The 21,066-nt window shown below is 51.7% G+C and overlaps 1 protein-coding gene across 1 annotated transcript in view; it reads right to left on the reverse strand.

Annotated features, from left to right (window-relative positions):
- Positions 1–20,778, reverse strand: part of A4GALT (alpha 1,4-galactosyltransferase (P1PK blood group)) — a 28,906-nt gene extending 8,128 nt beyond the window's left edge. Inside the window, exon 1 of the mRNA XM_039463262.2 lies at positions 20,706–20,778. The gene's annotated coding sequence lies outside the window, so the exon portion shown is untranslated. The remainder of the gene's footprint in view (positions 1–20,705) is intronic.
- Positions 20,779–21,066: the final 288 nt, after the last annotated feature.

Below are 21,066 nucleotides of genomic sequence, written 5' to 3' on the forward strand. Positions count from 1 at the left end.
TGACCTCAAGTGATCCACCCTCCTCGGCCTCCCAAGTGCTGAGATTCCAGTTAAGCTGATGCGCCCGGCCTTAATAAACCTGCTTTCACCTTGGACTTCAAACTCACTTGGCGTGAGTGAGCACGCCCCCTCCCACCACCCCACCCCCACATCACTCAACATTTCCTTCCATGCCCTTGGTCACGGGCCTGGCCCAGGGAGCAGACTGAGTACCTGGAGAGCCCCGTGCAGGGCCTGGGGAGGGCTCTGGGTCCCTGTTAGGGCAAGGGATACAGGATTGGGTGTAAGGTCTTTTAGGCTGACTGAGGGCTCCGTGATGCCGTGGTGATCCCCACCACCTGCACGCACACTCTGGATGGCCTCCTGGAACTAGAAAATCTAAAGTAACTGGAAGACCGTGAAGAGAGGAAGCTGCGTGGCCCAATTAACTTGAGACAGTTCCCTACCTCGGTTCTGGAAAAGGGATGTTGCTTCTATACCCACCAGTCAGGACTGGTACAAATACAGCCCAACGGCTAACTAAAAGGGCCTCTGAAATCAGACAGTGCCTCTCAAGCTCACCAACCACATGGTCCCACCTTTAAAATCGGGCACAGTGGCCCCTCCCGCTAGTGGAACCCCATGCTGCCATATTGTTCCCGTTAGCCTCTGGCCCTTGCCGGATGAACATCAGCCACTAGCCCTGGTGGGTACAAGCCACTCAGTAAAAACACGAGGGTGTGAAAGGTGATGCTCCCGAATATCCGTAAGAGAGCGTCAGAGGGGGAAATAGGTGGAGATTTTGCCCAGGATTTTGTCAGCATGTTGTCAGCGACCGTCCCTATGTTTAAAACTGTCCCTTGCCAGGCGCGGTGGCTCAAGCTTGTAATCCCAGCACTTTGGGAGACCGAGGTGGGTGGATCACGAGGTCAAGAGATCGAGACCATCCTGGTCATCATGGTGAAACCCCGTCTCTACTAAAAATACAAAACATTAGCTGGGCATGGTGGCGCGTGCCTGTAATCCCAGCTACTCGGGAGGCTGAGGCAGGAGAATTGCCTGAACCCAGGAGGCGGAGGTTGCGGTGAGCCGAGATCGCGCCATTGCACTCCAGCCTGGGTAACAAGCACGACACTCCGTCTCAAAAAAAAAAAAAAAAAAAACAAAACAAAACTGTTCCTATTTTTGTTAGTAACAGCCTCTTTCTGCTTCTGTGCCTCAGCTTATTGCTTACTAACTGGAAAACCTTTAAAAAAAACTGCCTCGTTGTCTAAAGTCCTCAGTTCCTTCCCCTGCCCCTTCACCTAGAAAAACAGTGTACTTTTCTTAGCCAGGGTCCAAACTTTTCAGTGCAAACCCTTCTAGGCCCTCTGGCGTCACAAAGTGTGTTCCTCCAATCCCGAGTGCCACTTGGGTTTCTTGTCAGGTAAAATTTTCCAAAACACCTCAATTGATAAAGGCAATTGGACTTTGTAACCAACTTGGTCAACCTCCTGACTCCAGACCCTACAACCCCCTCCCAGCTTGCAAAAAAAATCGCCCTAAACTGTAAGTTCTGTAACTTTCCACTGCCCACCCCAAACCTATAAAACCAAGTCCTATCCCACCGCCCTCCGCTGACTCTCTTTTCAGACTCAGCCGGCCCGCACCCAGGTAAATAAACAGCCATGTGGATCACACAGACTGTTCGGGGGCAATCTCTTCATTCAGAGCTTGTGTGTTAACACTGGGCAGAGGGAGAGGTTGAGCTGTGAGGCTGTTGAAACAGAGGCTGGCCAGGCGCGGTGGCTCATGCTTGTAATCCCAGCACTTTGGGAGCCCAGGGCAGCCGGATAACAAGGTCAGGAGTTCAAGACCAGCCTGGCCAACACAGTGAAACCCCATCTCTACTAAAAATACAAAACTAGATGGGCATGGTGGCGGGCGCCTGTAATCCCAGCTACTCAGGAGGCTGAGGCAGGAGAATCGCTAGAACCCAGGAGGCAGAGGTTACTGTGAGCTAAGATCACTGCACTGCACTCTAGCCTGGGCAACAGAGCAAGACTTTGCCTAAAAAAAAAAAAAAAAAAAACACAGGGTGTAGTGGCTCACGCCTGTAATCCAAGCACTTTGGAGGCCAAGGCAGGCGAATAACAAGGTCAGGAGTTCAAGACCAGCCTGACCAACATGGTGAAACCCCGTCTTAAAAAAACAAACAAACAAACAAAAAACACACAAAAACAAAACAAAACAAAAAAACAGAGGCCTTGGCTGCTGTCACAGGAGCTCTGGAGCTGGGGTGGCCTTCAGAGATGTTTGTTCCAAATAGCAATGGGGGCTGTGATGGTTAATCTCATGTGTCAACTTGACCGGGCCACAGGGTGCCCCAATTAAACGTTACTCCTGGGTGTGTCTGGGGGCTGTTTCCAGATGAGATTCGCATTTGAATGTTGGACTCAGGAAGCAGATGGTCCCCAGAGCGGGTGGACCCCCAACCCTCAAGGACCTGAGCAGAGGAAAGGCTGAGAACAGAGGAACGGGCCCCACGTTCTCCGGCCTCACTGCTGAGCTGGGCCGTCTCATCTCATCTTCTCATCGACTGGTTCTGTTTATGTGGAGAACCCCAGCTAACCCAGGGGCCTATACCAACATCAGCCCACAGCGGGTCCCTGGGGACAGGCCACCCCTGAGGCAGGGGGCAGTCCACCCAGGAGGCGGGGGCTCCAGGGCTCCACGGTGGGACCAGATGGAGCCACCGCACGCAGTGCAGCCCTCGGCCCCTCGAAATGACTATGTGTTTTCCGTTGTCTCACGCCTAAGGGGCAGGGGCCCCTCTACCTCTCATTCTGTCCCGGCAGATAGCAGGAGCTCAGCAGATAAGGAAGAGATGTCGGCCGGGCGCGGTGGCTCAAGCCTGTAATCCCAGCACTTTGGGAGGCTGAGACGGGTGGATCACGAGGTCAAGAGGACGAGACCATCCTGGTCAACATGGTGAAACCCCGTCTCTACTAAAAATACTAAAAATTAGCTGGGCATGGTGGCGCACGCCTGTAATCCCAGCTACTCAGGAGGCTGAGGCAGGAGAATTGCCTGAGCCCAGGAGGCGGAGGTTGCGGTGAGCCGAGATCGCGCCATTGCGCTCCAGCCTGGGGAACAAGAACGAAACTCCGTCTCAAAAAAAAAAAAAAAAGGAAGAGATGTCGGGTGCGGTGGCTCAAGCCTGTAATCCCAGCACTTTGGGAGGCCGAGGCGGGTGGATCACGAGGTCAAGAGATCGAGACCATCCTGGTCAACATGGTGAAACCCCGTCTCTACTAAAAATACAAAAAATTAGCTGGGCGTGGTGGCGCGTGCCTGTAATCCCAGCTACTCAGGAGGCTGAGGCAGGAGAATTGCCTGAACCCGGGAGGCAGAGGTTGCGGTGAGCCGAGATCGCGCCATTGCACTCCAGCCTGGGTAACAAGAGCGAAACTCCGTCTCAAAAAAAAAAAAAACAAACAAACAAACAAAAAAAGGAAGCGGCAAGGAGTGGCCTTCCAATAAGCCAGGGGCTACTTCCATTCTTCTCAGGTTCTCGGGGTCTCAAGAGGAGGGCACAGGCACTGGGACGCCAGGTGGGAGGCCAGCAGCTCATCCAACGTTGGGATGTGGGGAGAAACGCACCCAGCAACGGCGGAAGGGCGCCCCTCAGTCCCACGGCCGGATCCTGGGGCGGCTTCCAAGCATCCAGATAAGGCGCTGGCCCCTGCGCATGGCCAGGCTGGGGTGTGGCCACCCCCGCTCGTTTGTGATTGTAACCCCTTACACCCCTGAGGTGTAGGATACCAAGGTACATGGGGGCTCCCCCTGCGTCACCAGCCATGTGACTGCAGTGAGGCCATGCTCCTCCTCTGAGCCTCAGTCTCTCTGCCCACAAAATGGGATTAACTCCGGCTGGGCGCAGTGGCTCACACCTGTAATCCCAGCACTTTGGGAGGCCGAGGCGGGTGGATCACCTGAGGTCAGGAGTTCGAGACCAGCCTGGCCAACATAGTGAAACTGTGTTTCTACTAAAATTACAAAAAATTACCTGGGCATAGTAGCTGGTGCCTATACTCCCAGCTACTCAGGAGGCTGAGGCAGGAGAATTGCTTGAACTCTGGAGGCAGAGGTTGCAGTGAGCTGAGATTGTGCCATTGCTCTCCAGCCTGGGCAACAAGAGGGAAACTGCATCGCAAAAAGAAAAAAGAAAAGAAAAAGAAAAAAGAAATGGGATTAACTCCAGCTTGGAGGGTTGGAGGGAGGCGACGCATGTCCAGGGCCCAGCTCCTGCCGGAGCAGGCCCTTTCCCCAGCAGAGGGGACTGTGTGCAGAAGTCTGTGAAGGGGCTGGGAAGGAAGGGACACTCAGGATAGTCTCTAAGGTCAGGAAGCACAGGCATACGGCCAGAACTAGCACGCTCTTTATCACGCTCCCAGTCTCACAGCCGTCACCAACTGGACGGTCCAAGCATGCCATCCCTGTCCCACGGTCATACTTGCTTCTAGTGGAGCCAAATCGGGTCCCCTCCCCACCCACCTCCACCCCTGCCTGAGCAGACAGAGACCCAGGTGGACTTCACCCCAGGGTCTCCCAGCCCATTGCTTCCCAGCTTCCTTCCTGGCCCTGCCCCGTGCCCACAAGACAGGCCTTCGTTCCTCTTCTGTGGACAGGTCACAGGTCGCTGTGGGGACTGAGTGTGGTCAGGGCTCAGCTGGGTCCTAAGCTCAGGCAGGAGCCCGAGGTGGACCCCTGGCCATGGTGAGGTGGGAAGGAAACTTCTCACACCACCTTCTCCAGGGTCCCCATGACCGTATGGTCACATGTGGCTTTCAATGTCAGTGCTATGGCCGCTCCGTAGAGAAGCTCCCTCTGCAGCAGGAGAAAAGTCACGTGCACCGCTGTTCTGCAGTGGAGACAGAGGGTCACCTAGGTTCACCTCCCCTGAGAATACCTGGTGTCCTGTGGGGAGCCACCCCTGCCCTTGGGCCCCACCCCCTGGCTGTCACCGTGAGCACTGACTCGGGTCCGGCTAACGACACTACCGCACGACCCTGGCCGCAGTGGTCAGGCTGGGGCGCGCAGAACCCAGGCCGGGCCAAGCTTCCCATGGGGTCGCTAGGTGTGAGCCAGGAGCCTGCCTGGGAATGAAGCTGGCCCAGAGGCAAGAAGAGCCGAGGGAAGGAGACAGAGACCCACGGCGACCCACCGTGTGTACCCCACCCAAGAGGAAAGGGGCACCTAGAAGTCAGTGATGGAATCTTCTGATGACCTCAGTCAACCAACGAACGTCTTCTTCCCTGATCAGTCTTCCAGCTTTTTCCCTCCAGGGCTCCTGTGTACCCCCCGTCTTTCTCTGGGTCCTGTCGATCCAGGTTGGTCTCTCTCTCTTTCTCCCCTCTCTCCCTCCTCATCCCCCTCAGCACACACCAGGATCCCTGACCCCACAACATCCCATGAGGGGCCTCAGATGCCCTTCTGCACCGTGGAGCGGGGGCAGGACTAACCAAATGCTCTAACCCTGGGGACGCGTGGGCACCTGCCGCTAATCGCATGTGATAAGTGACAGCTTAGCACAGATCCGAGGCACCAAGGACCCTGAGGGATCTGAAGCGGAAGGCCACAGAGCCAGCAAGCAGTATGGACTACAGCATTCAAATCCAGGTCCAGCCTGTCAGCATCCACACCTGCTGCCATTTGGCAGCATGACCTTGGACCCACCTCTGCCCCTCCCTGGGCCTTCACTGCTTTGTCCCTTAGAGGAGCAGGTGGGCCCCTTGGCCTTAGAACTCAGATCCCCCTCGGTGTAAAAACTCAACGCCCAGAGCTTCTAAACCCTGGCTGGAGGGCCCACTGTCCTGTGCCCCACCCCTGGTCCCCATAATCCTTCAGGGTACAAATAAATACAATATTTCTACCCAAAAGGTAAAAATGACAGATTTTAGGAGGAAGTGATTGGCATAAGAAGGGCTGTGTTTGGCCCGATGTGGTGGCTCACACTTGTAATCCCAGCACTTTGGGAGGCCAAGGCAGGTGCATCACAAGGTCAGAAGTTCAAGACCAGCCAGTCCAATATGGTGAAACCCTATCTCTACTAAAAATTACAAAAGTTAGCCGGGCGTGGTGGCGTGCAACTGTAATCCCAGCTACTCGGGAGGCTGAGGCAGGAGACTCGCTTGAACCTGGGAGACAGAGGTTGCAGTGAGCTGAGATCACGCCACTGCACTGCAGCCTGGGTGACAGAGTGAGACTCTGACTCAAAAAAGAAAAAGAAAAGAAGAAAAAGAAGAGCTGTTTGTAAGAAGGGCTGTTTTCAGAGCAGAGGTTACAAAATATTCTTCCTCCCAACACTCCAAGACCTGAATGTCCTCAGAAGCCAGAAACAAAACAGGTAGTCTTGCTCTCTGGGTGGACGTTGCAAACAGAAAAGTCACGGAGGTGAAGACTTCATGCCAGGAGGAAAACAAGGCAGCAGCTTAATTCTGGATTTTCCCTCTTCTACCAAATTACACAAGGCAGCACGGGTAAAGACAAGCAAGGGTAAGAGGCAGAAAAGCCCATAAACTCCCAACCACGAGTGAGTGTGACCCAAAGTACCTGTGAGCAGCAGATATGGCAGTGCGGGGGGCGAGGGGGAGGTGGGGGGCTCAGGAGTGAAAGACCCCAGAAAAGGCCACTTCTAAAAAGGAAGATGGCAGAAGGCAGGAGCTATGGCTATAATGAACTGGGAGCGCTCAGGGCTGGAGCCAGGTTAGGCAGGCAGAGAAAGGCCACATTTTTTTTTTTTTTTTGAGACGGAGTTTCGCTCTTGTTACCCAGGCTGGAGTGCAATGGCACGATCTTGGCTCACCGCAACCTCCGCCTCCTGGGTTCAAGCAATTCTCCTGGAGAAAGGCCACATTTTAAAAGCACGACCCATTACCATGGCAATAGAGGAAGGAGCCTTTCACCAGAGAAACCCAGAGAACGGCACTGGCTTCTCTCCCAATTTCCACCAAAACGTCCTGTTAGTTGCCACTCTAGGAAAATTCAACTAATTCAAATATGGAAAAAAATTTAAAGGTATAATACAAAATGGAGATCATGAACAGTCCTTTTATATATAAAGAAAATTCACTATGAAAATATTGCCACAAGGGGCAGCCGGGCGCAGTGGCTCACGCCTGTAATCCAAGCACTTTGGAGGCCAAGGCAGGCGAATCACCTGAGGTCAGGAGTTCAAGACTAGCCTGACCAACATGGTGAAACCCCATCTTTAAAAAGAAAAAAAATAAATAAATAAAAAGAAAAAAGAAATAAAAATATAAAACAGTCAGGTGTGGTGGCGGGCGCCTGTGATCCCAGCTGTTCAGAAGCTGAGGCAGGAGAATCGCTTGAACCCAGGAGGCAGAGCTTGCAGCGAGCCGAGATCGCGCCACCGCACACCTGAGTGACAGAGCAAGACTCCGTCTCAAAAAAAAAAAGAACGGAATTCCAGGCTGGGTGCAGTGGTTCACACCTGCAGTCCTGGCTCCTGCAGGTGGTGGCTGAGCCCAGCAGTGCGGCTGCCATGATTGCAGTACTGCACTCTAAACTGGGCAACAGTGAGATCCTGTCTCTAAAAAATAAAGTAAAATGTATCAGTAACAATGCTCTCAATTAAACCATGCCTTTTTGTCTTCTTACTATATAGAATTTTTATTTGGAAAGAAATACTAATTCGTTTAAACACAGTTGTTAATTCACTATCACTCCCCACCCACCTTCCTCCCTGGCTGCTCACACAGGGAAGGTGGACTTCACCCCCAGGGTAGGGGCTACAGGATTTCTTAACAGACTGACCCACTATAATCTCCAGAATTATCTTCCAAGCTGCCAACACACCTCTTCTTCACGTTTCTTTTTTTTTTTTTTTGAGACGGAGTTTTGCTCTTGTTACCCAGGCTGGAGTGCAATGGCGCGATCTCGGCTCACCGCAACCTCCGCCTCCTGGGTTCAAACAATTCTCCTGCCTCAGCCTCCTGAGTAGCTGGGATTACAGGCACGCGCCACCATGCCCAGCTACTTTTTTGTGTTTTTAGTAGAGACGGGGTTTCACCATGTTGACCAGGATGGTCTCGATCTCTCGACCTCGTGATCCACCCGCCTCGGCCTCCCAAAGTCTTCTTCAAATTTCTATGTCACTGTAAGAGTAGGTTTGCCGGGCGCGGTGGCTCACGCCTGTAATCCTAGCACTTTGGGAGGCCGAGGTGGGTGGATCACCTGAGGTCAGGAGTTCAACACCAGCCTGGCCATCATAGTGAAACCCCATCTTAAAAAAAAAAAAAAAGAAAGAAAGAAAAGAGTAGAGAATGGTATCGGTCTTGAATATACCTGACTGAGGGTTTCCAGAGCTGAAAATGGAAAGCCTGTATGCTCGAGTACCACTCAACATAGGAAGTCTCTCAACCTACTCTGGTTCGGGAGGCAACCCAGTTAAAAAAGAAAAGAAGCCGGGTGCGGTGGCTACGCCTGTAATCCCAGCACTTTGGGAGGCTGAGGCGGGTGGATCACGAGGTCAAGAGATCGAGACCATCCTGGTCAACATGGTGAAACCCCGTCTCTACTAAAAATACAAAAAATCAGCTGGGCATGGTGGCGCGTGCCTGTAATCCCAGCTACTCAGGAGGCTGAGGCAGGAGAATTGCCTGAACCCAGGAGGCGGAGGTTGCGGTGAGCTGAGATCGCGCCATTGCACTCCAGCCTGGGTAACAAGAGCGAAACTCCGTCTCAAAAAAAAAAAAAGAAAGAAAAAAGAAAAAAGAAAAGAAAAGAACCACTCCATATACTATCAACTAAAACGGGGAAGTGACAAGAGAAAGGGAAGGAAGAAGGAGGGAGGAACAGGAAACAAATTACATTTATTGCTTAAAGAAGAGAAACAGGAGATACCCCACACATGGTAGCTCACGCCTGTGATCCTAGCACTTTGAGAGGCTGAGGCAGGTCGATTGCTTGAGCCCAGGAGCTCAAGACCAGCCTGGGCAACACAGTGAGACCCTGTCTGTCTGTCTGTCTGTCTCTCTCTCTCTTTTTGAGATGGAGTTTCGCTCCTGTAGCCCAGGCTGGAGTGCAGTGACATGAATGATCTCAGCTCATTGCAATCTCTGCCTCCTGGGTTCAAGCAATTCTGGGATTACAGACATGTGCCACCACTCCTGGCTAATTTTTGTATTTTTAGTAGAGATGGCGATTCTCCCTGTTGGTCAGGCTGGTCTCAAACTGCCAACCTCAGATGATCCACCTGCCTTGGCCTCCCAAAGTGCTGGGATTACAGGTATCAGCACCATACCCGGAGACCCCATCTCTTTTATTTTATTTTTTGAGACAGGGTCTCACTCTGTCACACAGGCTGGAGTGCGTGATGCAATCACAGCTCACTGTAGCCTTGACATCCTGGGCTAAATAAACTTATTTATAAGTTTCACCCGGGCAGGCACAGTGGTCACACCTGCAATAACAGCACTTTCAGAGGCCGAGGCAAGTGGATTATCTGAGGTCAGGAGTCTGAAACCAGCCTGGCCAACCATGGTGAAACTCCGTCTCCATTAAAAATACAAAAATTATTGCCTCACCAATATGATGTAACCCTGTCTCTACTAAAAATACAAAAGTTAGACAGGCATGGTGATGAGCGCCTGTCATCCCAGCTACTCCGGAGGCTGAGGCATGAGAATCGCTTGAATCCAGGAGGCGGAGGTTGCAGTGAGCCGAGATCCACCACTGCACTCCAGCTGGGCTGCGGAGCAAGACTCCATCTAAAAAAGGCAAATTATTATACTAATGGTATAATTCATAATGCATCAAATAATACTGCAGCAATTTTCAGAAAAATTACAGAGATACTAGGATAAATATATCACAACACTAATAAGATTTATTTATTTATTTTTTTTTTTTTTTGAGACGGAGTTTCACTCTTATTACCCAAGCCGGAGTGCAATGGCGCGATCTCGGCTCACCGCAACCTCCGCCTCCTGGGTTCAGGCAATTCTCCTGCTTCAGCCTCCTGAGTAGCTGGGATTACAGGCACGCGCCACCATGCCCAGCCAATTTTTTGTATTTTTAGTAGAGACAGGGTTTCACCATGTTGACCAGGATGGTCTCGATCTTTTGACCTCGTGATCCACCCGCCTCGGCCTCCCAAAGTGCTGGGATTACAGGCTTGAGCCACCGCGCCCAGCTAAGGCTAAGATATTTTAAATTACTACTTTCCGTCCAAGAAACATTAAGTAGCGCAGACAGAAATAAGAATTCAGAAGACCCAAATAAGATAATCAGTAAGGTACTACAGTATTTCAAACTCTCTATCCTAATAATAGATAATGTGCTTTCTTTTCAAGAGCTGAACTGATGGAACAGTCATGAAATCTGACCATATTCAGTCCACAAAGAAAATTTCATTGACATCCAAAAAAATATTTTAAAAATGTATGATTATGAGGTAATACGACTAGAAATTCATTTTAAAAATCAGTAAATTAAAGAAAAAATGAATCTGTGGGATCCCTAACAAATAAAAAAAAAAATAAAAACACCAGGCTGGGCATGGTGGCTCATGTCTGTAATCCCAGCACCTTGGGAGGCCAAGGCACTTAAGGATAGGAGTTTGAGATCAGACAGGCCAACATGGTGAAACCCAGGCTCTACTAAAAGTACAAAGATTTAGCCAGGTGTGGTGCTGTGCACCTGCAGTGCCAGGAGGCTGAGGTGGGAGGACAGCCTAAGCCTGGGAAGTTAAGACTGCAGCGAGCCATGATCGCACCAAAGCCCTGGAGCCTACATGACACAGCAAGACCTTGTTTTAAGAAGCAGAGAAAAAGAGAGTGAGAGAGAAAGAAAGAAGTATAAAGATTAAGGCAGAAATAAGTTAGGAAAGAAATAAGAAGGAGAACTAATCAGCAAGGTAAGAGGCTGGCTCCTTGGAAAAAAGCCAACAAAATATACAACCACCAACTAACTTAATGAAGATAAGAGGCTGTGGGTGGCGAGAAAGCTTCCCGTACAAACTAGGAAATGCCAAATGGGAAAATAACCAAATAAGCAGAGAATTGTTTTAAAAAATAAGATAGTATTTTGCTAATAAAATTTAAAACCTGAAGAAAATAATTTCTGGACAAAAATAATAAATTAAATGGATCCCAGAAGACACAGCTAGTCTACACAGGACAACTTCCACATAAGAAACAAAATAATAAAAGAACTAGCATTACAATACAAAAGCACCAGGGTAAAACATTTTGGGAGGGAATCCTGAGAAACTCTGAAATAAGAGATAATGTTTAAACTGTTAAACAGCAACATATAGAAAGAAAAATTTAAAGAAAAACAATTTTTTTTGAGATAGGGTCTGCTATCACCCAGGCTGGGATGCAGCGGTGCAATCATAGCTCACCACGGCCTCTGCCTCCTGGGCTCAAGAAAATGACCCTCCCACCTACGCCTTCACAGTAGCTGAGGCTACAGGCACATGCCAGCATACCAGGTTAATTTTTGTATTTTTGGTACAGATGGGGTTCCACCATGCTGCCCAGGCTGGTCTTGAATTCCTAGGCTCATGCTATCCACCTGCCTTGACCTCCGAAAGTGCTAGGACTATAGATGTGAGCCACTGTTCTAGGCAAAAAAAAAAAAAAAAATTTAAGTATAGCAAATACTTAAACCAAAACCCGACAATGGCTTCACAAATATCCTTCTGACCAATTTCACTTAAGAATATTACTGTATCCCAGCACTTTGGGAGGCCGAGGCGGGTGGATCACGAGGTCGAGAGATCGAGACCCTCCTGGTCAACATGGTGAAACCCCATCTCTACTAAAAATACAAAAAATTAGCTGGGCATGGTGGCTCGTGCCTGTAATCCCAGCTACTCAGGAGGCTGAGGCAGGAGAATTGCCTGAACCCAGGAGGCGGAGGTTGCAGTGAACCGAGATCGCGCCATTGCACTCCAGCCTGGGTAACAAGAGCGAAACGCCGTCTCAAAAAAAAAAAAAAAAAAAAAAAAGAATATTACTGTAAAAATCCAAAGTAAAATGTAAGCAAATAGAATCCAGCAGCAGATTACAATTAAATGGAGACCAGATGTGGTGGCTCATGCCTGTAATCCCAGCAGTTTGGGAGGCTGAGGCAGGTGGATCACTTGAGGCCAAGAGTTCGAGACTAGACTGGCCAACATGACAAAAACCCATCTCTACTAAAAATACAAAAATTGAGCCGGGCGTGGTGGCTCAAGCCTGTAATCCCAGCACTTTGGGAGGCCGAGGCAGGTGGATCATGAGGTCAAGAGATCGAGACCATCCTGGTCAACATGGTGAAACCCCGTCTCTACTAAAAATACAAAAAATTAGCTGGGCGTGGTGGCGCGTGCCTGTAATCCCAGCTACTCAGGAGGCTGAGGCAGGAGAATTGCCTGAACCCAGGAGGCGGAGGTTGCGGTGAGCCGAGATCGCGCCATTGCACTCCAGGCTGGGTAACAAGAGCGAAACTCCGTCTCAAAAAAAAAAAAAAAAAAAAAAAAAAAAAAAAAAAAAAAAGACCAGTGGTCCCAGATACTTGAGAGACTGAGGTGGGAGGATCGATTGAGCCCTTAGGGGGAAGCTCCAGTGAGCCAAGGTCGTGCCATCGCACTCCAGCCTGGGCAACAGAGCAAGACTCTGTCTCGACATAAATTAAAGAAAGCAATGAAGCCTTGTGGCTCATGCCTGTAATCCTAGCACTTTGGGAGGCCAAGGCAGGTAGACGGCTTGAACTCAGGAGATCGAGATCAGCCTGGGAACATGAGAAATGGGCAACATGGCAAAACCCTGTCTCTACAAAAAATACAAAAAAATTCACCAGGTTTGGTCTTGCAAACCTGTAATCCTAGCTACTTTGGAGGCTGAGGCAGGAGAATTGCTTGAACCTGAGAGGTGGAGGTTGCAGTGAGCCAAGATCACACCCCTGCACTCCAGCATGGGTAACGCAGCAAGCCTCTGTCTCAAAAAAGAAAAAAAAAAAAAAAAAAAAGAAGTCAAAACAGAAATGACAACTTGGGACCTCCTAAATGCAGCTCACATCACATAAGTCAAATTTTTCTAATATATAAAGAGCTCCCAGAAATCAATAAGAAGATCAACATCCCAAAAGATAATGGACCAAAAACAATTCACACACATACAGACTATGACCTCTAAACAAGTAACCAAGAGCAAGGATCTTTTTATAAGTAAGAGAAATGCAAATTGACATGCTCAGATAGCAGCACTCACTTATCTGATTAGCAAAAATCCAAAACACTCAACAGACACATTCTTTGGGCAAGGCTGTGAGCAAGCAGGCAGGCATGCAGACAGTGCTCAGAGGCTGCAGAGGGCAGTTTAACAACATCTGTCAAAACTGCACAGGCATGGACCCTTTCAGCATGCAATCTCACTCTGGGGCTTTATCCTACAGATGATTGACTTTGCACGAGGTCACAGATTTGGTTGCCCTTGCAAAAGAATTGAAAGGACCCAAGGTCTTTCTTGAAGAGGCTGATTAAATAAACAATGACATAATGATAGCATGGAACTGGGCAAAGACCAGGGCTGCTTTTACTCATTGTCACCTCCCCTGCAGCCAGCACAGACCCTACCACATAGTCAGTGCTCAATACATATTCTTTATATTTTGTTTTTTCTTTTTTTTCACCCCAAGTCTCATTCTGTTGCCCAGGCTGGAATGCAGTGGCATGATCTCAGCTCACTACAACCTCTACTTCCTGGGTTCAAGAGATTGTCGTGCCTCAGCCTCTTGAATAGCTTGGACTGCAGACGCACATCACCATGCCAGCTAATTTTTGTATTTTTAGTTTCACCATGTTGGCTGGGCTGGTCTCAAACTCCTGACCTCAAGGGATCCACCCACCTTGGCCTTCCAAAGTGCTGGGATTACAGGCATAAGCCACTGTGCCTGGCAGACTCAATATGTATTTTTTGAAGGGATGAGTAAATGATACCAGTCTTGCCACAAAGCCAGGATCATAAGTGATAACTAATCCTGGGGAATGCCCTTTGCAAACTATAAACTCTATCCAGCTGCCTCACCAATTGAAGGTACAAATAAAGTCACATGCCTTTAACTCTTCATAGTAAAGTACCTGACTACTTGCCAGCCTCATGAGTGCCTTTCTTCCTTCCAGAGGTGATCCCTCCCTCCCAGGGTCACTCCAGCTCTGAACAGGAAGACTGGATCTGGCTGGGTGGGGCTGGCTTCTCAGGGGCAGAGCAAAAATTCCCAGAACCCCTGGCAGGTTTCAGAAAGCACTAAGTCACCTTGAACCTGGGCTCCTACAGCTTCACTCTGGACGGACACACACACACACAGTCGTGGAGATCTCCTGTGCTGCCAGGCTGGCTGGATGGAGATAAGTTTTCTGACTTGGTCACCTGCTAGGCACAGAAATCCCAGAGATACGAGTCGCAGGGAACGCTCTTCACAGGGTCATCTTGCCTGGCAAACGCAATGCCCATGGAAAGGGCATCTAGAAACTTCAGTCTGAGTTATAACAGTCCTGAGTTAATTCTCTTTGAAATAAAGTTCCCGCCGGGCGCGGTGGCTCAAGCCTGTCATCCCAGCACTTTGGGAGGCCAAGGCGGGTGGATCACGAGGTCAAGAGATCGAGACCATGCAGGTCAACATGGTGAAACCCCGTCTCTACTAAAAATACAAAAAATTAGCTGGGCATGGTGGCACGTGCCTGTAATCCCAGCTACTCAGAAGGCTGAGGCAGGAGAATTGCTTGAACCCAGGAGGCGGAGGTTGTGGTGAGCCGAGATCGCACCATTGCACTCCAGCCTGGTAACAAGAGCGAAACTCCGTCTCAAAAAAAAAAAAGAAAGTTCCCATGTTGCTTCACTTTCACCCGTTTTACTGTCTTTTGTTTTGTTTTGTTTTACTGTCTTAAAGATCAAAAATAACAAATAGCAAGGCCAGGTGTGGTGGCTCATGCCTATGTGATCCCAGCGCTTTGGGAGGCTGAGGTGGGTGGATCACTTGATGCCAGAAATTCAAGATCAGGCTGGCCAACATGGTAAAACCCCATCTCTAGTAAAAATACAAAAATTAGCTGGGTGTGGTGGTGGATGCCTGTAATTCCAGCTACCTGGGAGGCCAAGGCAGGAGAATCCCTTGAACCTAGGAGGCAGAGATTGCAGTGAGCTAAGATCATGCCACTGCACTCCAGCCTGGGTGACAGAGTGAGACTCTGTCTCAAACAAACAAACAAACAAAAAGTAGCAAAAGAGTGCTCATCCTCCCTCCACCCCAGCATCACCAGCACTGGGTGTTCTTATAATTAACAATCTTTGCTAACTGAATACAGCCTAAGAAGGGGCCTGTCTTCTAGCTTCTACATACCTGCTCTGTGGCCTCCCCCTCAATTCTGAGCCTCAATTCTTCAGCTGTAAAATAAAGAGCTTAGAAAAGGTCATCTGTGAGGACCCTTCTAGACAGATCTTCCTCATCTGGTCAGACCTGGACGCTGATGCTGTGGTGCCCTGCTCCATGGTCAGGAAATACACACAGCAGGGAAGAGATGAATAGTCTTTGGCTTCATGGAGCTGACTTTCTAGTAGGGGAAAATTAGTAAAGAGATACATCAGGTGCTGGCTGGACGCGGTGGTTCACACCTGTAATCCCAGCACTCTGGGAGGCCGGCGCAGTCTGAGACACCTGAGGTCGGGAGTTTGAGACCAGCCTGGCCAACATGGAGAAACCCTATCTTTACTAAAAATACAAAAAATTAGCCAGGCATGGTGGCGCATGCCTGTAGTCCCAGCTACTCAGGAGGCTGAAGCAGGAGAATCGCTTAAACCTGGGAGGCGGAGGTTTCAGTGAGCCGAGGTCGCACCACTGCACTGCTGCCTGGACAACGAGAGTGAAACTCATCTCAAAAAAAAAAAAAAAAAAAGGACTAAGAGAACATGGCAGTGAGAGGGTCTGGTAAGGTCAGGTAACAGTGTCTGGCACCTCATGTGGGCTCAGTGGATAGAGGCCCACCCCCAACTCAAGGGAAAGGAGCCAGCGACGGCCACAGACGGTGGGGGCTCTCTGGGTCCCGGGACAATGACTTTCGAACAGCGGAGGTGAAGAGAGACACTCTTCCTGTTTTGCCCTCATGTGCCGCCCATCCGGCTCCCGCCTGCCGGCTCACACTCTGCACGGGCACGACCCCAGAAGGTTGTGGTGCTCCTGCTGGAGCAGGTTTGTGGTGGGCGAGAGTGTGGGCACAGGGGAGGGTATGTGGACACCTGCCTGGAAAGGAAGGGGATTCCCCAGTCCTGTGGCCAACTCTGTGCAGCTGGAAGCGCCTGCACCCCCAGGATCTGTCCAGAGGGGAGAGGACAGGACACTTACTCAACGAAGTGCCACTTCCTGACAACTCTGACACGGAGCTTCGGAGAGAAGAGCAGTCGCCAAGGGCGTGTGGTAGGTATGTGGACAGCCTGCTTTGAACCGGCCCTGCCTGGACTGGCCCCGAGCCAGGCTCTCCCCTCCTGGTATCATCCATCAGTGGGAGTGTTCATACTTGCTCCTTCCCAGGGAGGAAGCACCAAGGGGCTGCAGCCCTCCCCTCTGCTGACTTTCCAGCTCCCTCTGGGGAGGATCAGAGCCAATTCACCAAGTGCCCCCCCCAGCCCCTCCCTCTTGCCTCCTGTCCTCACCAGCTCAGAAGGTCCCTCGGGAGCAGCAGCGCATCCTCCCACCTCCTCAGCCCTCAGGGACTTCAGCCTACGAACCTATCCCTCCTTCTCCTGGACCTGAGCGAGCTGAGCTCTCTTCTGGCCTTCCTATCAGCTCATAAATGCAGCCAACTCTCCCTTATCAGAAAGCACACACATAAAGTAAAATTTTAAAATTGCTGCTCCTCTCTCTTTCTCTCTCTCTCTCTCTCTCTCTCACTTACATACACACCCCCATACGCACCCACGCACACACACACACCCACAAATGAGAGCCATATAATAAACTGGGGAACGATCTTTGTCACACAGAGACCAGACAAGGGTCAAAACCTTACTGATGAGCTCAAACCAATCAATAAGCAACATACACAGTGCCTGCATGCTCATACTCTGATCCAGGAATTTCATTTCTAGGAAATACCAAGAAAAATCTAGCTGGGTGTACAAACATACAGCCATTCTAAAAGTTCCTATGCACTGATGACCAGGTTAATTACTTCCCAGGAAATAACTGGCAGTGTACAAATGTATGTATAAATTTTTTTTTTTTTTTTTTTTTTTTTGAGACGGAGTTTCCCTCTTGTTACCCAGGCTGGAGTGCAATGGCGCGATCTCGGCTCACCGCAACCTCCGCCTCCTGGGTTCAGGCAATTCTCCTGCCTCAGCCTCCTGAGTAGCTGGGATTACAGGCACGCGCCACCAAGCCCAGCTCATTTTTTGCACTTTTAGTAGAGACGGGGTTTCACCATGTTGACCAGGATGATCTCAATCTCTCGACCTCGTGATCCACCCGCCTTGGCCTCCCAAAGTGCTGGGATTACAGGCTTGAGCCACCGCGCCCGGCTGTATAAATTTGATGTAACATTATCTAAAAGAGCCAAATATAGTTTTTTAAAGTAAAAAGAGATCCAAGAACTCAGCATGATGTAGCAAAATGCAAGCATTGAAAAGTATAAAAAATGTTTGAAAGATAAGGAATGCTCATGAAATTATACTAAAGGAAAAATATTGTATATAGACAACATATTCAAATATGGAAAAACACGTTTTTATTTTATTAAGTTTTATTTTTTATTTATTTTGGAGATGGAGTCTTGCTCTGTCACCCAGGCTGGAGTGCAGAGGCACCATCTCAGCTGCTCACTGCAACCTCCGCCTCCTAGATTCAAGCAATTATCCTGCCTCAGCCTCCCCAATAGCTGGGATTTCAGGCACCTGCCACCACACCCGATAATTTTTTGTATTTTTAGGGGTGACAAGATTTTACCATATTGGCTAGGCAGGTCTCAAACTCCTGACTTCAAGTGATCTACCCACCTCAGCCTCCCAAAGTGCTGGGATTACGCACGTGAGCCACCTCTCCCCGCTATAAAAACATGTTTTTAAAATGTCTGGAAAAAAAGGCAAATGTTAACAATAGTTATCTACAAGTATGCAAACAGGAATGATTTTTCCTACTTCTTTCAGCTAGTTCATTCAAACAGCATTCAGGAAGCACCTGCTAGGTGCCAGGCCTGGCACTGGGTGTTGGGATCTGGACAAGACTCCTTCCCTCCAGGAGCTTCCAATCTGAAGGGAAGGGTGCAGTGAGCCAACGAAATGCAGGGTAGCCGGGCACGGTGGCTCAGGCCTGTCATCCCAGCACTTTGGGAGGCCGAGGCAGGTGGATCACCTGAGGTCAGGAGTTCGAGACCAGCCTGGCCAACATGGCAAAACCCCATCTCTACTAAAAATACAAAAATTGGCCAGGCGCGGTGGCTCATGCCTATAATCCTAGCACATTGGGAGGCCGAGGTGGGTGGATCACCTGAGGTCAGGAGTTCAAGACCAGCCTGGCCATCATGGTGAAACCCCATCTTAAAAAAAATAAAAAATACAAAAATTAGCTGGGCATGCTGATATGTGCCTGTAATCCCAGCTACTAGCAGGGCTGAGGCAGGAGGATTGCTTGAACCTGGAAGGCAAAGGTTGCAGGAGCCGAGACTGTGCCAATGCTCCACAGCCTGGGCAACAGAGTCAGACTCTGTCTCAAAAAAAAGAAAAAAGAAAATGCAGGGTGATCAACAGCAGTTTGTGAGCACACACACCCAGGAGGTCCCCAAAGAAGCCGGCAGCTGGGGAGAGTGGGAGGAGGTACACCCCAGAACTCAGATGGCCGGCCTGGTGGCGGAGCTATCACCTGCCACCACCTTCTGGGACCTGCATCCCAGATGGACTGCATCCTTGGCGGGCTGAATCCATTGGCACACGGTCAGGTGGGCTTGGCTGTCGCTTGCTGGGGCAGATGTGGTAGGTCACAAACTCCTGGTATTCCACACAAGCCACCTGCAGAGGTTTTCCCAGCCCTGCCCCACACTGGAGTCCCAGGGCCCATCACAGGAACTGGAAATTAACGGACACATTACCCTCGGCAGCTAGAGGGCTTCAATTAGCACAAGGAAACAAAACATATTTTTTAGATGGCTGTCCATGTCAAAGTTTATCCTCTAAGACTGAGCTGTCCCAGCAGACAAGCAACGACAGGCACCCAAAGCATTAGAAGAATGTTTGAAAGCAAAACTAATAACAAAATTGGGTGTAGTGGAGTGTGCCTGCAGAACCAGCCACTTGGGAAGCTGGGGTGGGAGCATCGCTTGAGCCCAGCAGTTTGCTCTGTAGTGGGCTAAGATTGCACCACTGCACTCCAGCCTGGGTGACAGGGCAAGACCCTAAAAAACAAACAAAAAACTAATGACAGAGAGGATTCCATCCCTCCTTGCCCTTTCTTTCCGTTTATATTTTGTTTTCCTTTGATTTGGGGGCCCTCTTTTTGGGGATTTCAGCTGTGGAAACCCAGGGTGGCCGGGTTTCGGGTCCTGGAGAAGGTCTGGGGCTGGCGAGAGCTGTGGCGAGTTTTCAGGGAGGCCTGGCCCACCCGTCTGCTATGGGACCCTGGGAAGGGTGGCTCCCCCATTCTTTGGGAGGAGGCGACAAAGGAGAAGTCCTTGGGCAGCTCGTAGTGGAACGCCAGACCTGGCCTGAGACACGAGGTGCTCGGGTTATTCGCTGAATGCAGGGTAGGTGACCCCAAGGGGCCTTCGCGGAACAGTCAACCGCTCAGCGCCGGGGAAGGGAGGAAGCCGCAAGAGGGTGTCGACGGAAAGCGGGGTGGGTGCAGGGGAGACGGAGCCGGCGCTTTAACCCTCTCAAGGCCAGAGGCTCAGCCGAGACTACCCAGGAGGTGGGAACTCGTCCCCCCAGATGACAGATGATGAAACCGAGGGAAGGGGACTCGCCCCGGCAGGGAGGCGGTCTGCACGCCGGGACCAGGTGCCCCCGCACGGCCGCTCCCAAGCCCAGCTGCGCTCCCGCTCAGCCTTCAACCTTTCCCAGCTGACAGGAGGGAGGGGCGCCTGCGGAGGCCGGGCGACTCCCACCGGCTCGCCCCGCGCCCGGCTCGTTCCGAGGCCGTTTTCCGCACCGGGAGGGCCCTTCCCGCTTCTGGGCAGGTCCAAGTCCTGGCCCTCCCTAAGGCCGGCGACGACGCCTCCCGCCAGGCAGAGCCCCCTCCAGCCGGCCGCTGCCCACCCCCGTCCCCAGCCGCATCCGCTCCGGGGCCAGCGCCGCCGGGCACCCCGGCCTCCCGCGGGACCGCGCGTCCCCTGGATGGAGGAGCGCGACTCGTGCAAGGTGGCGGGGCAGAGCCCGCCTGGGACCCGGCTTCTCCCCGACGCCCCCTCTCCAGCCCCGGGACCCGGCCGGGCGCGGCTGCCCTCGAGGGATCCCGGGCCGGGCGCGTAACGCCCGCAAGGGCCGGGGCTCGGGGTCCGGCCGCCGCGCTGCACCTCGGGGCGCAGTTGGGTGGAGGCGGCGGCCGGTACCGCGGCACGGGGATCGCGCGCGCACAAATGTCGCCTCCGGAACAGGTGGCCGGGGGGGGGCCGCTGCCCAGCCCCTCGGCCCTCGCGCCCCCTCCCCGCCCGGAGCCCCCGCCCGCCGCACCCTCGCGCGGCACCCCCCGCCCCGTACCTCTGGCTCCCGCGGCGGCCGGCGATGGACAGCCTGGGCCCGGGCGCGGCGGCCGGAGGGCAGGGCCCGGAGCCCGGCGGGAGGCAGCACCGCCCCTCCGGACCAGGGCGGGGTCAGCACCGCCCCGCCCCGCCCGCCCGCCCCGCTCCCCGCGCCCCTGCCGTCCCCGCGCCCTCGCTGCTCCCCGGGCGGTGCGGACGGTCCCCGGCCTGCGCGCCAACAGGTCCCCGGCCTCCCCGCGGCCGGCACTGCGGGTCACAAGCCCGTTTTCCGCACCGCACGAATGAGAAAACGGAGGTTCCGGGAGTCGTTAGCTCGATGTCCCGGGTGGGGAAGGGACGGTGTCGCCCGCCGGGACCCG

The sequence above is a fragment of the Saimiri boliviensis genome, chromosome 21 (genome assembly GCF_048565385.1).
Source record: "Saimiri boliviensis isolate mSaiBol1 chromosome 21, mSaiBol1.pri, whole genome shotgun sequence".
Taxonomy (NCBI): Eukaryota; Metazoa; Chordata; class Mammalia; order Primates; family Cebidae; genus Saimiri; species Saimiri boliviensis.